Below are 13497 nucleotides of genomic sequence, written 5' to 3'. Positions count from 1 at the left end.
TAAATCCACAGGTAATCTTTTACCTGCGGATTTACGAAATCCACTGCGGAAAAATCCGCAGCCCTAAAAAATACATGTGCACATACCCTCAATACTTGCTGAATCTAAACAGATCACATTGCCCAGGTAAGTAGCCACTCTGCGATCTTCTGTAAATAGAATTAAAAATCCCTCCAGTTTTGAGAATGGAGGAGAGTTTTAATAATTGCAAAGTTGATTGTGGTTTCAAGCACATTAGAATTGTAACCATTTAAAGGGAACCTTTCACCCCCCAAATCAAAGGTGAGCTAAGCCCACCGGCATCAGGGGATTATCTACAGCATTCTGTAGATAAGCCCCCGATGTATCCTGAAAGATGAGCAAAAGAGGTTAGATGATACTCACCCAGGGGCGGTCCCGGTCTGGTTCTGGTCCGATGGGCATCGTGGTCCGGTGGGGGCTCCCATCTTCTTACGATGACGTCCTCTTCACGCTCCGGCGCAGGCATACTTAGTCTGTCCTGTTGAGGGCAGAGCAAAGTACTGCAGTGCGCAGGCGCCGGGAAAGGTCAGAGAGGCCCGGAGCCGCTGCATGAATACAAGAAGAGGACGTCATCGTAATTACAGGATGCTGTAGATAAGCCCCTGATGCTGGTGGGCTTAGCTCACCTTCGATTTTTGGGATCACAGGTTCCCTTTAAAGGTTTAAAATGTTATTCCCATTTCAGCCTTTTATGGGCGAGACGGGAATAACTTCTTGATGTTTGTTACCAGATGTAAAGCTACAGATACAGTTATGCCCAGCCGCCCTGCAAAATGAAAAAAAGAGCTACAAAATAAAATGTAGTACACAGAGCTACACTGCATCTGCGACTCAGGAGTTACATCAACAGCACAGATAGCTTTGTTACACCATTTCCGTAACGCCTATTCCCCTCTTTGGGAGTTACACAAACAGCATATGGCAGCTGCAGTCAGCTGGGTTAATGCTATAAGGAGTTATTACTGTCCCAGCCATTAAAGGCAGATCTGAGAAAAAAACCCTTTTAAGGGGCCAAATGGAAAATGAACATGGCTTATGAGCACACATCTGGAAGAATTCCCCCCCTTCAATGCAATTTCAGGTGACAGTCTAAAGGTTTCACGGCATGGACTATGCCAATAAGGGTAAGTTAACACAGGGCGTTTTTGCTGCTTTTTTTTTAATGCTAATTTTCAGCTGCTTTTTACAATACCAGCAAAGCCTATGAGATTTCAGAAATCTCATGCACACACAATGGTTTTTTGTTTGATCAGTATTTTGTGCTTTGCTGCGTTTTTTGGACATAGAGCATGTCACTTCTTTCACTTCTTTCAAGAGTTTTTTCACCCATTGACTTGAATGGGTGTTGAAAAAACGCAGGTATCATTATTTGCTGCGTTTTTGCTGCTGAAAATCCAAGGACATCAGCATGGACAAAGAGAAAAAAAAAAACACCAAAAAACGCACCTAAATCTACGTTTTTGACGCAGCTTCTTTCCTACCAAGGAGATCAGGTTTTGCTGCAGGGAAAAAAAAAAAAAAGCAGCAAAAACGCCCTGTGTGAACTTACCCTAACACTTTGAAATAGAGCCTACACGGATCAAGAGTTGAGACTAGCACATTCATAAAAAATAAAAATAATCCCCACCATCACAATACAACACCAATTTTTATGACAATGAATTAGGCAACACTTACAGCTTCTACTAGGCTGGATGTACAGTTAGGTTCCACCCTCACAAAAACGAGCTGGCAAAGCAGAAAAACAATTTCCGCTGTTGCAATGATGGAAAATTGTCTGGAAGAGCTGATTGCATGGCAGGTTTATTGAGCCATTGTTTAGGCTATCCCTTCCCTCCCCACTGACATACCAGTTGGGCAAGTCACAAGCAACCATCTTCAGCTGCTACCCCAAACCCTCCTGTCTCTTAGGCTACGTTCACATTTGCGTTGTGCGCCGCAACGCACAACGCAAACAAAAACGCAAAACGCACGCTAAAAAGCTGCGTTTTGCGACGCATGCGTCCTTTTTTGCCGAAAGTTGGACGTAAAAAAAATGCAACTTGCTGTGTTCTCTGCGCCCAACAAAACACATGCGTCGCAAAACGCAGCACAACGCATGTCCATGCGCCCCCATGTTAAATATAGGGGTGCATGACGCATGCGGCGACGCAGCGGCGCCCGACTCTGCGTCGCACAACGCTAATGTGAACGTAGCCTTATCTAGATTTAGGGTGCATTCACACTGCATTTAGTTACACGTTGGGGCTTGCATCTGAATCCCGTTTTGCAGGGGGTCGGAGTGTTCGGAAGCAAGCAGCAACTGGGCATGTACCTACAGCAATGTGAAACCACCCTTAGGTCAACTTTTTTGGGCTCATGGACAGTTAAGCTGGCTTTACACACAAGGCTTTGTTGCATTTTTTTTCCCCTAAGGGTATGTGTCCAGTTTCAGGATTGCATCAGGATTTGGTCAGGATTTTTCATCAGTATTTGTAAGCCAAAACCAGGAGTGGGTGATAAAAGCAGAAGTGGTGCATATGTTTCTATTATACTTTTCCTCTAATTGTTCCACTCCTGGTTTTGGCTTACAAATACTGATGAAAAATCCTGACCAAATCCTGAACGTGGACACATACCCTAAGGCCGGCGTCACACTTGGCGTAAGACAATACGGAACGTATTATACGTCCGTAATTCGGAGAAATGTTCCCAAAATAGTGATCCGTAGTCAGGGTGTGTCAGCGTATTTTGTGCATGGCATCCTCCGTATGTAATCCGTATGGCATCCGTACTGCGATATTTTCTCGCAGGCTTGCAAAACCGACATCTAATGGATTTATGTGCTCAAATGTTCGGGAAAACATACAGTTATATATATATATATATATATATGTTATAGTCTGTATTTATATTTACTTCATTGCGATATCCGTGAAAAGCCGGTAATTCAATTTCATTTCTCCTGCACAAACCCGACAGGATATGAGACATGGTTTACATACAGTAAACCATCTCATATTTTAATGAAATAAACACAGCGGTTGTTGTAATATTTTATTGCTCTCTCAATCCATTTGCAGTCCCTCGCTTGGCAAAATAATAAACGCACAAGATACATACCTTCTGCTGACCCGTCACGTCCCACGAGGTAATCCATCTGAAGGGGTTAAAATAATTTACAAGCAGGAGCCCTGCTAATGCAGCTGTGTGCTCGTGCTTGTAAATCCCCGGCGAATGAAGGAAATGTAGGTCATTGACCTACATTTCCTTCAGTCGCGGTGATGCGCCCCCTGCTGGATGTCCTCATATGACCTGGAGCGTGGGAAAAAAGTTCCCAGGCTGCAGTTCATGAGAACATCCAGCAGGGGCGCATCACCGCGACTCAATGTAAGTATAGATCACTCTGCTTTCCTTTCAGCATTTGGGGATTACAGGCACGAGCGAGTGGTTTATCGCAGCTCATGCCTGTAATATTAGTTAACCCCTTCAGATGGATTACCTCATTGGACGTGATAGGACATCAGAGAGGGTATGTATCTTGTGCGTTTATTATTTTGCCAAGCGAGGGTGTTACTGATGGATTGAGAGAGCAATAAATTATTAAAACAACCGCTGTGTTTATTTCATTAAAATACTTTTAAATCGTGTGTGTGTTTTTTAACCCTTTCAGACAATTGGATTAATAATGGATAGGTGTCATAATTGACGCCTCTCCATTATTAATCTGGCTTAGTGTCACCTTACAATAGCAAGGTGGCATTAACCCTTCATTACCCCATATCCCACCGCTACAGGGAGTGGGAAGAGAGTGGCCAAGTGCCAGAATAGGCGCATCTTCCAGATGTGCCTTTTCTGGGGTGGCTGGGGGCAGATGTTTGTAGCCACGGGGGGGCCCAATAACCATGGACCCTCTCCTGGCTATTAATATCTGCCCTCAGTCACTGGCTTTACCGCTCTGGCGGAGAAAATTGCGCGGGAGCCCACGCCAATTTTTTTGCCGCCATTTAACCCTTTATTTTAGCAGCTACAGCGCTGAAATTTTGCACATACACACTACTAACATTAGTAGTGTGGAATATGCAAAAAAAAAAAGGGGATATGAGATGGTTTACTGTATGAAAACCATGTCTCATATCCTGTCGGGTTTAGGCAGGAGAAATGAAAAGCCGGCAATTGAATTACCGACTTTTCACTAACACCGCTGCGTATTTCTCGCAAGTCACACTGCTGGTCCGTGTGGAATCCGTATTTTTCTCGCCCCCATAGACTTTCATTGGCGATTTTTTTTGCGCAATACGCTGACAAACGCAGCATGCTGCGATTTTGTACGGCCGTAGAAAGCCGTATATTATGGATCCGTAATATACGGCTGATAGGAGCAGCCCCATTGAGAATAATTGTGCCGTATGTTATGCGAGTTTTACGGACGTAGTTTCTGCGCTCTTACGTCCGTAAAACTCGCATGTGTGACGCCGGCCTAAGACTTGCATAAAAGTGATACTTTGTTTTTCTGTGAAACAAGACTTTTTCGCTCTGTTGGTTAAAATTAGGCATGGTTTAGCGGTTCAGATGTTTTAAGACATGGAGGGTGGGCCTTTTTTAATTCAAAGGGCAATTTCGATATTTATAACAATCATTTGAGGGTCACACAAAATTATCAACTTAAAAATAATATTGCTATATTTGGTCAAGCAATTAACTCACCCCTAATGTGAAGGTTGGGACTGCTTCTCTTTGGTGAGGTGGTAATAAAGATGTTGCTACTCGCAACTACTTTTCCAAGTTTGTGTCGGACTGGAGGGCAGTTGATTGTTCCGGGTGCGGCGATACCAAATATGTGTACTTTTTTTTTTTTTTACATAAAAATACTTATTTATGGGCACTAATTATATATTATTTTGCTATTTAATTATTTTTTTTAATTAGCCCCTCTATGTGACTAACTTTCATCACTGTGATCGCTGTTATAAAATATTGCAATGCTTTATAACTGTCAATGCACAGAGCATGGCCCAAAGGGCTAGATGTAGCCTGGTGACCCAGATGTCGTCTTGTCAACATGACAACAAATGGGTGCTCGCAATGACACCGATCGGAGGAGAGGGGAAGTTCACTCCCTCTCCCTGCCTTCTAAATGCTGCAATCAATATCGACAGCAGCAGCATCGAGCGAGATCACCATGATGTAGATTTGTCTCACTGGTTTGAAGTCTTTCCCTTCCATGACGTATATATACTGCAAATGTCATGAAGAGGTTATGACAAATTTATCAAATGTGACATTTTACTCAAATATCACTCTAGTAGAAGAGTTGTGCAAAAACTAGGGAAATAGTTCTAGACAGTGGAGGTTTGTTTAAAGATGAGGCAAATTTAACAAACATCATGCAACATCATGAAAGTGCAAAAGATAATCGAACCATACAAGTCTATGGGTGCCTGTGACTCATCGGACTGACATCCGGGTGCAGAACGACATCCATGGATAGAAACAATGGAGAAATTAAGTTCTCCGTCATCTCCCCACCTGTAATACAATTCTCTCATCTGACAGTTTGAGCTGAGTAACTGCATGAGAGAATCAACGGCTGTGTGACCCCGGCCTTAAGACTCAAAAGACATGACCCCTTGTGTTTTCTTTTGCAAAGGAAAAAAAAACGACTGCCATGTGGAGCCACTGTGTAGCGTCCGATTTTAACGGATACACTTTTTTCTTTTCTGTTTTTGTTTAACAACCAAAAATAAGTATCACAATAATAACATACAATGCAGTGAGAGGCCCTGATGTGAATACACAAAAAAAAAAAAGCTCCAAAAAAATTATAAAGCTGACACAAAAATGGGCATCAAAGTGGGCACCGAAGGGCGTTAATGAAAGGGTTAAATGACTTTGGGCCACTGATATCACACTGCAGACATATACTGTGGAACAGGGAGCCTCACATCAAACCCAGGTGTCTTCAGCCTGGCCTAAATGGGTTCTGGGCATCAGAACTGGCATCAAAATGGGCAAGCAGTCGATTTTGGCCATCTGAATAAGTAACTGGTGTTTTTAAGGGGTTAAATGACTTTGTTCCACTCATTTCACACTAAGAATACACAGATAGTGATGCCCTGCATCAAAGGTCCCTCCAGCCTGGCCCAAATGGGTTATGGGCATCAGAACTGGCATCAAAGTGGGCAAACAGACAATTTTCACAGATTTGAAATAAGTAACTGATGTTTTTAAGGGGTTAAAGGGAACCTGTCACCCCCAAAATCGACGGTGAGTTAAGCTCACCAGCATTAGGGGCTTATCTACAGCATTCTGTAATGCTGTAGATAAGCCCCCGATGTTACCTGAAAGATGAGAAAAAGAGGTTATATTATACTCACCTGGGCGGGCGGTCCGATGGGTGTCGCGGTCCGGTCCGGGGCCTCCTATGTTCATAGGATGACAGCCTCTTCTTGTCTTCACGCTGCGGCTCCGGCGTACTTTGTCTGCCCTGTTGAGGGCAGAGCAAAGTACTGCAGTGCGCAGGCGCCGGGAAAGGTCAGAGAGGCCCGGCAGACAAAGTACGCCTGCGCCGGAGCCACAGTGTGAAGACAAGAAGAGGACGTCATCCTATGAAGGTGGGAGGCGCCGGACCGGACCGCAACACTCATCGGACCGGACCGGGACTGCTCCTGGGTGAGTATAATCGAACCTCTTTTTCTCATCTTTTAGGATACATCGGGGGCTTATCTATAGCATTCCAGAATGCTGTATATAAGCCCCTGATGCTGGTGGGCTTAGCTCACCTTCGATTTTGGGGGTGATAGGTTCCCTTTAAATTACTTTGCGCCGCTGATCTCACACTAAGAATACACCCCTTAAAAACACCAGTTACTTATTCAAATGGCCTAAATCGACTGTCTGCCCACTTTGATGCCAGTTCTGATGCCCAGAACCCACTTGGGTCAGGCTGGTGAGACCTGGGTTTGATGTGGGGCTCCCTCTTCTATGTGTCTGCAGTGTGATGTCACTTTATCTGTAGCTCACAAGAATGGTTTGTCTGGTCACAGTGCCAAGGAATCCTCTGGTGGTGCCCAGCTTGTCACAATAAGGCTATGTACACACACAGTTTTCCTTCTCGTGGAGATCAAAAATTACAAGTTTTCTATTGGAAACCACTTCTTCTTTCTAAGGTGGGGGATTCTCAAGGAATTTGTTTCCTAGAAGTGACATACATTTTCAAAAACCTGAACAACAATGCGTTTGAAAAAAATTTTCAGAGTTGATTCACTCCAAAAGCCCTTAGAAAACTCTGTGTGCACATACTCTAATGGATCACAAATGGTCCATAGGGCAATTATAGGGACGATCACTTGCTATGGAGCTTATTAAAGATGTGTCCTGTACTGCGCAGCTCAGTGCTACCCTGCTTGTCAACTTGTCAATTTCACAGATGCGTGTGTTTTGTTTTTTTTCAGTGAACACACAGCCAGAAGTTCTCTGAAGTGTCCTGCTTCAAAAGCTCTGCATCTATGCCCAGCATCTAGAAGACTAATGGGCACAAGCCCTTAAGCCTACACAGACCCTCCATCTGCACATTTCACAGTGCAGATTTTTCTGTGCTGCATATTTGGCCATTTTTGACCACTGGGTGCCATCTCACCTTTAGTGGGCTTTCCAGTCACCATGACACTTGTTAATAACTTGCTAATTTATCTGACTAATTTTGAAGTATAAAACTCTAAGGCTATGTGCACACGCTGCGGATTACTCTGCAGATTTTTCCAGACTGATTTTGGTAAATCCGCAGAATTACCGTGTTTTTTTTTTTGCGGATTCCACCTGCGGTTTTACATCTGCGGATTCCTATTATGGAGCAGGTGTAAATCGCTGCGGAATCCGCACAAATCCGCACAAAGAATTGACATGCTGCGGAATAAAAAACGCTACATTTACGCGCGTTTTTTCTGCAGCATGTGCACTGCGGATTTTTGTTTTCCATAGGTTTACATGGTACTGTAAACCAGGGCCGGCGTTAGGGGCAGGCAGACCAGGCAGCTGCCTGGGGCCCCCACTCCCCCAGGGGCCCCCACTCCCCCAGGGGCCCCCAGCTAGCGGCAAGTCACGCAGCCGCTATGGGGCCCCTGTGAGGCAGGGGGCCCGCCTGCCGCCAGCGCCGACTCCCACGCCGCATTGAACTGTACCGGCGTCTGCCGGTACAGTTCAAAGCAATGATGGAGGAGAGAGCGTCACCTGACGCCCCCTCTACCATCATTGCCCGCTCTGCCTCTGACACAGCGGGTGCGAGCGCACTCACTGTGTCCCAGGCAGAGCAGCGGCAGCCGCTGACACAGGAGCAGCGCGGGCACGTGTGGAGAGGTGAGGAGCTTGTGTTTTGTTTTTTTTTTTCTTTTTACTGGACGAGGAGAGGGGAGGGGAGGGGAGCTGTGGTGTACACCACTGGGGGCTCTGCTGTATACCACTGGGGGCTCTGCTGTGCACCACTGGGGGCTCTGCTGTGCACCACTGGGGGCTCTGCTGTGCACCACTGGGGGCTCTGCTGTGCACCACTGGGGGCTCTGCTGTGCACCACTGGGGGCTCTGCTGTGCACCACTGGGGGCTCTGCTGTGCACCACTGGGGGCTCTGCTGTGCACCACTGGGGGCTCTGCTGTGCACCACTGGGGGCTCTGCTGTGCACCACTGGGGGCTCTGCTGTGCACCACTGGGGGCTCTGCTGTGCACCACTGGGGGCTCTGCTGTGCACCACTGGGGGCTCTGCTGTGCACCACTGGGGGCTCTGCTGTATACTATATGGAGGACTATGGGGCACATTATACGATATGGAGGACTATGGGAAGAGTATAATACTATATGGAGGACTATGGGGTGTGCATTTCACAATATGGAGGACTGAGGTGCACATTATAATATATGGAGGACTATGGGGTGTAATATACTAAACAAGCAAAATGCTGCATATTCATTGGGTGATTGGATTGTTTATGCCGGAATAAAAATCATTGTTCTCAGCAGCACATCGCCAGTATAAACTGTAGATGTGCTGCTGATAACATGATACTGTATGGTGATCTGTTAGTGATCTAAGTGATGATTCTGTCCCCTTCATTCTTTCTCAGATGGTGGAAAGAGGCCGGGAAACAAGCGTCCAACGACTTCAGTATTGTCGATCACACTCGTTTAGCGGCCTGAGATCAGCGCATTTAAACCGAAACCGAAATGCTTCTGTATGATGTGCAATATGTTAGCATTTGGGGCCCCATTTTAAACTTTGCCTAGGGCCCCACTTTGCCTAAAACCGGCCCTGCTGTAAACGCATGGAAAACTGCTGCAAATCTGCAGCGGCCAATCCGCTGCGGATCCGCAGCAAAATCCGCAACGTGTGTACATAGCCCAAGAAGCAGAAGAAAATGACCCTGGTATCAGAATGCATGCGAGCACAGATGCCGTGTACAGAGCACAGGATGCCAGGACTTGCCATGGAGACAGCAGTAAGTGCACAGCTGGATAACACCCGCCACTGAGCTCTGGCTTCTGTCAGCACTCCGGGGGCCATAGCTGGTCCTACTCACCGCACAGCAGAGGTGGCGCTAGGTGCCCGCAGTCCGCGCTGTCTGACTTCTCACTCACAAACTTCACTAACCATTTAAGTCGCGGCGGATTGATCCCAGTTGTTTCCTTCCTCCGCTGTAATGTGACGCCCTGGTACAGATAACAAGTAGTTCCCTCAGAGCCTCCCTGATTCCTGAGTCGGCGGATTTTCCTCAGCACATGATGCTTTCTGGCTTCCTGCTGCACAGGCTGAGTGCAGTTATATCACAGGGTGTTCTCAGCACAAAAGCTGCTGTTCTCACTCAAGTCTGTGCAGTCTTGTGTAGCTGGTGCGTTTTCTGTGCGTTTAGCAGAAGTACTTTGTTGGGGACTATTCATGGACGTTTCTGCCATCTGGTTCAGAAATCCACGTGCTGACTGGAAAGCTACCCCATTCAGATAAATGCAGCAGTTTTAGTCCTTCATACGGTTTTTGCGCAGAGTCCGCATTTTCATGTTCTGGGTGCAGTTTTTGACTGAATCCGACGTGTGCACATATCCCAAATCTGCTAACATAGGTTTTTCTGGTGTTTTCTGTGAGGTTTTTGCAGAAGAAACATGAAAACGCTGCACGTTATCAGTACGCCCCAAATTATAAGTAAAGCATCAAAACCCGCACCAGAAAAAAATGCCTCACAAAATGTCAGCAAAAATCACGTGTATTTTAGAAGCAGGTGTGGATTTTTCAGCTTGAAACATGGGTCAAAAGACAAAATATGCAATAACAATTACCTTTCATTTTTGCAAAAATATTTATTGTGGTTTTGATGCCTTTTCCACTTAAAGATTTTTGATCTGCAGAATTTGTGTGCCGTTTCTGCTCCTATTATTTAGATTAGGTTACTTCCGGGTTTTTCATTGTTTTTGTGTGCGTTTTTTTTAATATGCGTTTTTATTGGGTTTTTTAAGCTGCGATTTTTGCCTCTTTTTGCAGTGTCGGGTTATAAATACATCTGCTTGTTTGTAATACCTGGTATTTGGCTTTAACAAAACTTTATTGACACACTTATTTGCAGATTAGATGCGTTTTTGATACATTTCCGCTTAGGTTTACATTTGTACCCGCAAGAGAAATGGACATGCTGCAAATCTGAAACATGCACCACAGGTCAGTTTACGCTGAGAATAAAAAAAAGCACAGTGGCCATGAGATCTTTCCACGGTCCGGATTGGTAGTGCTTTGGACAGACACAGCTCTGTCCAATGCGCTGCCGGCTTTTGTATGGGCAGTGATTCCGCATGCGTTCATTGAACCATGTGGAATCACCGCATCCTTTAATTGGACAGTGATATTTATCTTGCCGAGACTGAGCGTATCCACAAGAAATAGACATGCTGCGGTCTAGAAAGACGTGCCGCATGTCCGGTTACACGGGGACGCCTCCCTACAGGCATACTGGAGATGGGATTTCATAAAATCCCATCTACTATGCTGTAACATCTGGCCGCTGCGGATTGGACGCTGCGGCTGTACACAGCGTCCAATGAATGAGTGAATACTAACCGTGGAAACATACCCTAAAAATTCCATCCGCCCTGCTGGAACAGTAAGAAGATGAGTTTTTGTGGCAGCAAAAATACTCAAAAACGCTCCAAAATCTCATCGTGGAACGTAGCCTTGTTTGATGCATTTTTCGTGCAGATTGGAAGCAGCATTTTTATCCCCTACAACATTTTCAGCATATATACGTCATGGATGGGAAGGACTTTCAAGAGTTGTGCTCAGACACTGGGTGTTTATCACAGCTGATACCCGGCTCTCTCTGCTAGGAACAGTGTCCACAACACTCCTGGCAGTTTAAACCCCTAAGGCCGATGTCACACTGGCGTTTTAAATGGCCGAGTGCAATGTGATAAAAAATCGCATTGCACTCGGACCAATGTTAACATATGGGGCAGCTCCCAGCAGCCGACTTTTTGTCGGCCGTTTTCTTCGGTCCGAGACAATCGCAGCATGCTGCGATTGTCTCGGACCGAGGAATACTCTGGGCTCACTCGCACCCATATAAGCCTATGGGTGCGAGTGAGACAGCGCACACCACTCGGATATCATCCGAGTGATGTGCGTTATAAGCGGACCCCAGCAATGGAGGAGGCGGAGAAATTCACACGGCCCAATGATTCCCTATGTCCCAGCTCCTATCTGCCGTATATTACGCATCCGTAATATACGGTCTTGTACGGCCGTAGAAAATCGTTTGTCACCATATTGCGCAAAAAAAATCGCCAATTAAAGTCTATGGGGGCGAGAAAAATACGGATTCCACACGGACCAGCAGTGTGACTTGCGAGAAATACGCAGCGGTGTTAGTGAAAAGTCGGTAATTCAATTGCCGGCTTTTCATTTCTCCTTCACAAACCCGACATGATATGAGACATGGTTTACATACAGTAAACCATCTCATATCCCCTTTTTTTTCATATTCCACACTACTAATGTTAGTAGTGTGTATGTGCAAAATTTGGGTGCTGTAGCTGCTAAAATAAAGGGTTAATTCGCGGAAAAAATTGGCGTGTGCTCCCGCGCAATTTTCTCCGCCAGAGTGGTAAAGCCAGTGACTGAGGGCAGATATTAATAGCCTAGAGAGGGTCCATGGTTATTGGCCCCCCCGTGGCTACAAACATCTGCCCCCAGCCACCCCAGAAAAGGCACATCTGGAAGATGCGCCTATTCTGGCACTTGGCCACTCTCTTCCCACTCCCTGTAGCGGTGGGATATGGGGTAATGAAGGTTTAATGCCACCTTGCTATTGGAAGGTGACATTAAGCCAGATTAATAATGGAGAGGCGTCAATTATGACACCTATCCATTATTAATCCAATTATCTGAAAGGGTTAAAAAACACACACACATTATTAAAAAGTATTTTAATGAAATAAACACACAGGTTGTTTTAATATTTTATTGCTCTCTCAATCCATCTGAACACCCTCGCTTGGCAAAATAATAAACCCACAATATACATACCTTCTGATGACCTGTCACGTCCCACGAGGTAATCCATCTGAAGGGGTTATCTCAATTTACAGGCAGGAGCTGCGCTAAAGCACTCGCTCGTGCCTGTAACCCCCGGGGAATGAATGAAAGCTGGGTGATCTGTACTCACATTGAGTTGCGGTGAGGTGCCCTCTGGTGGATGAACTCATGAACTGGAGCCTTGGAAAATTTCCCACGCTCGAGTTCATATGCACTTCATGTAATTTGACTAATTTGAACATAGGACAAATTGTCTAAATAGCACATTAGAGCAAACAAATAGAAAAGAACAATATGATGTGCATATGTAATATACAAACATGCAAAAGTTTATTGAAGGATCAGGGATGGGGAAGAGGAGGGAAAATATACACACATGATAAGAAAATGATGGCAGATCGCATACAGGTACATACCAATAAATATTTAACAAATATCCTAATGTTGTGTATACATACAGTATGTCAGTGCACAATGACACAGCCTCTGTTTATTAAATGATCACTGATTAGTCTATTCCCCAGGACCCCAGGGTAGCAGTATAATAATAATAACACTTATATTAAAAATAATGGATACTAAAAACCTGGGGTCAAGCGTCACCATATTATCCTAATGTTGGGTATAAATGAGTGTCAGTGCACAATGGCACAGCCTCAGTTTATCATATTATCATTGATCAGTTTATTCCCCAGGATAACAAAATAGTAATAGTATAGCATGTAATTACATGTAATTACATGTAGTAAAAACTACGGTCAAGCGTTACTATATGTACCGTGGCTGTAATGGACATGCGTCTACCCTGACAAGTGTTTCGGCAGAGCGTTCATCAGGGGGCCTAATTATAGTGAATGGACCGGTCGGGCGTGTCATCTAAATTACGTCATTCAGAAATTTAGATGGAAACCCAGATGAAAGTGCTCAGTGTAG

At 45.2% G+C, this 13497-nt stretch overlaps 1 protein-coding gene across 2 annotated transcripts in view; it reads right to left on the bottom strand.

Annotated features, from left to right (window-relative positions):
- Window positions 1–9782, bottom strand: part of HVCN1 (hydrogen voltage gated channel 1) — a 67968-nt gene extending 58186 nt beyond the window's left edge. The window contains exon 1 of one of the 2 annotated variants that reach the window (XM_077292803.1): window positions 9640–9782. The gene's annotated coding sequence lies outside the window, so the exon portion shown is untranslated. Of the gene's footprint in view, window positions 1–9568 lie in introns of both variants that reach the window. The other variant, XM_077292794.1, reaches the window with a different exon arrangement.
- Window positions 9783–13497: the final 3715 nt, after the last annotated feature.

The sequence above is a fragment of the Ranitomeya variabilis genome, chromosome 1 (assembly GCF_051348905.1).
Source record: "Ranitomeya variabilis isolate aRanVar5 chromosome 1, aRanVar5.hap1, whole genome shotgun sequence".
Taxonomy (NCBI): Eukaryota; Metazoa; Chordata; class Amphibia; order Anura; family Dendrobatidae; genus Ranitomeya; species Ranitomeya variabilis.
The sequence above is the reverse complement of the archived record's forward strand: the minus strand, read 5'-3'. Positions and strand labels throughout refer to the sequence as shown.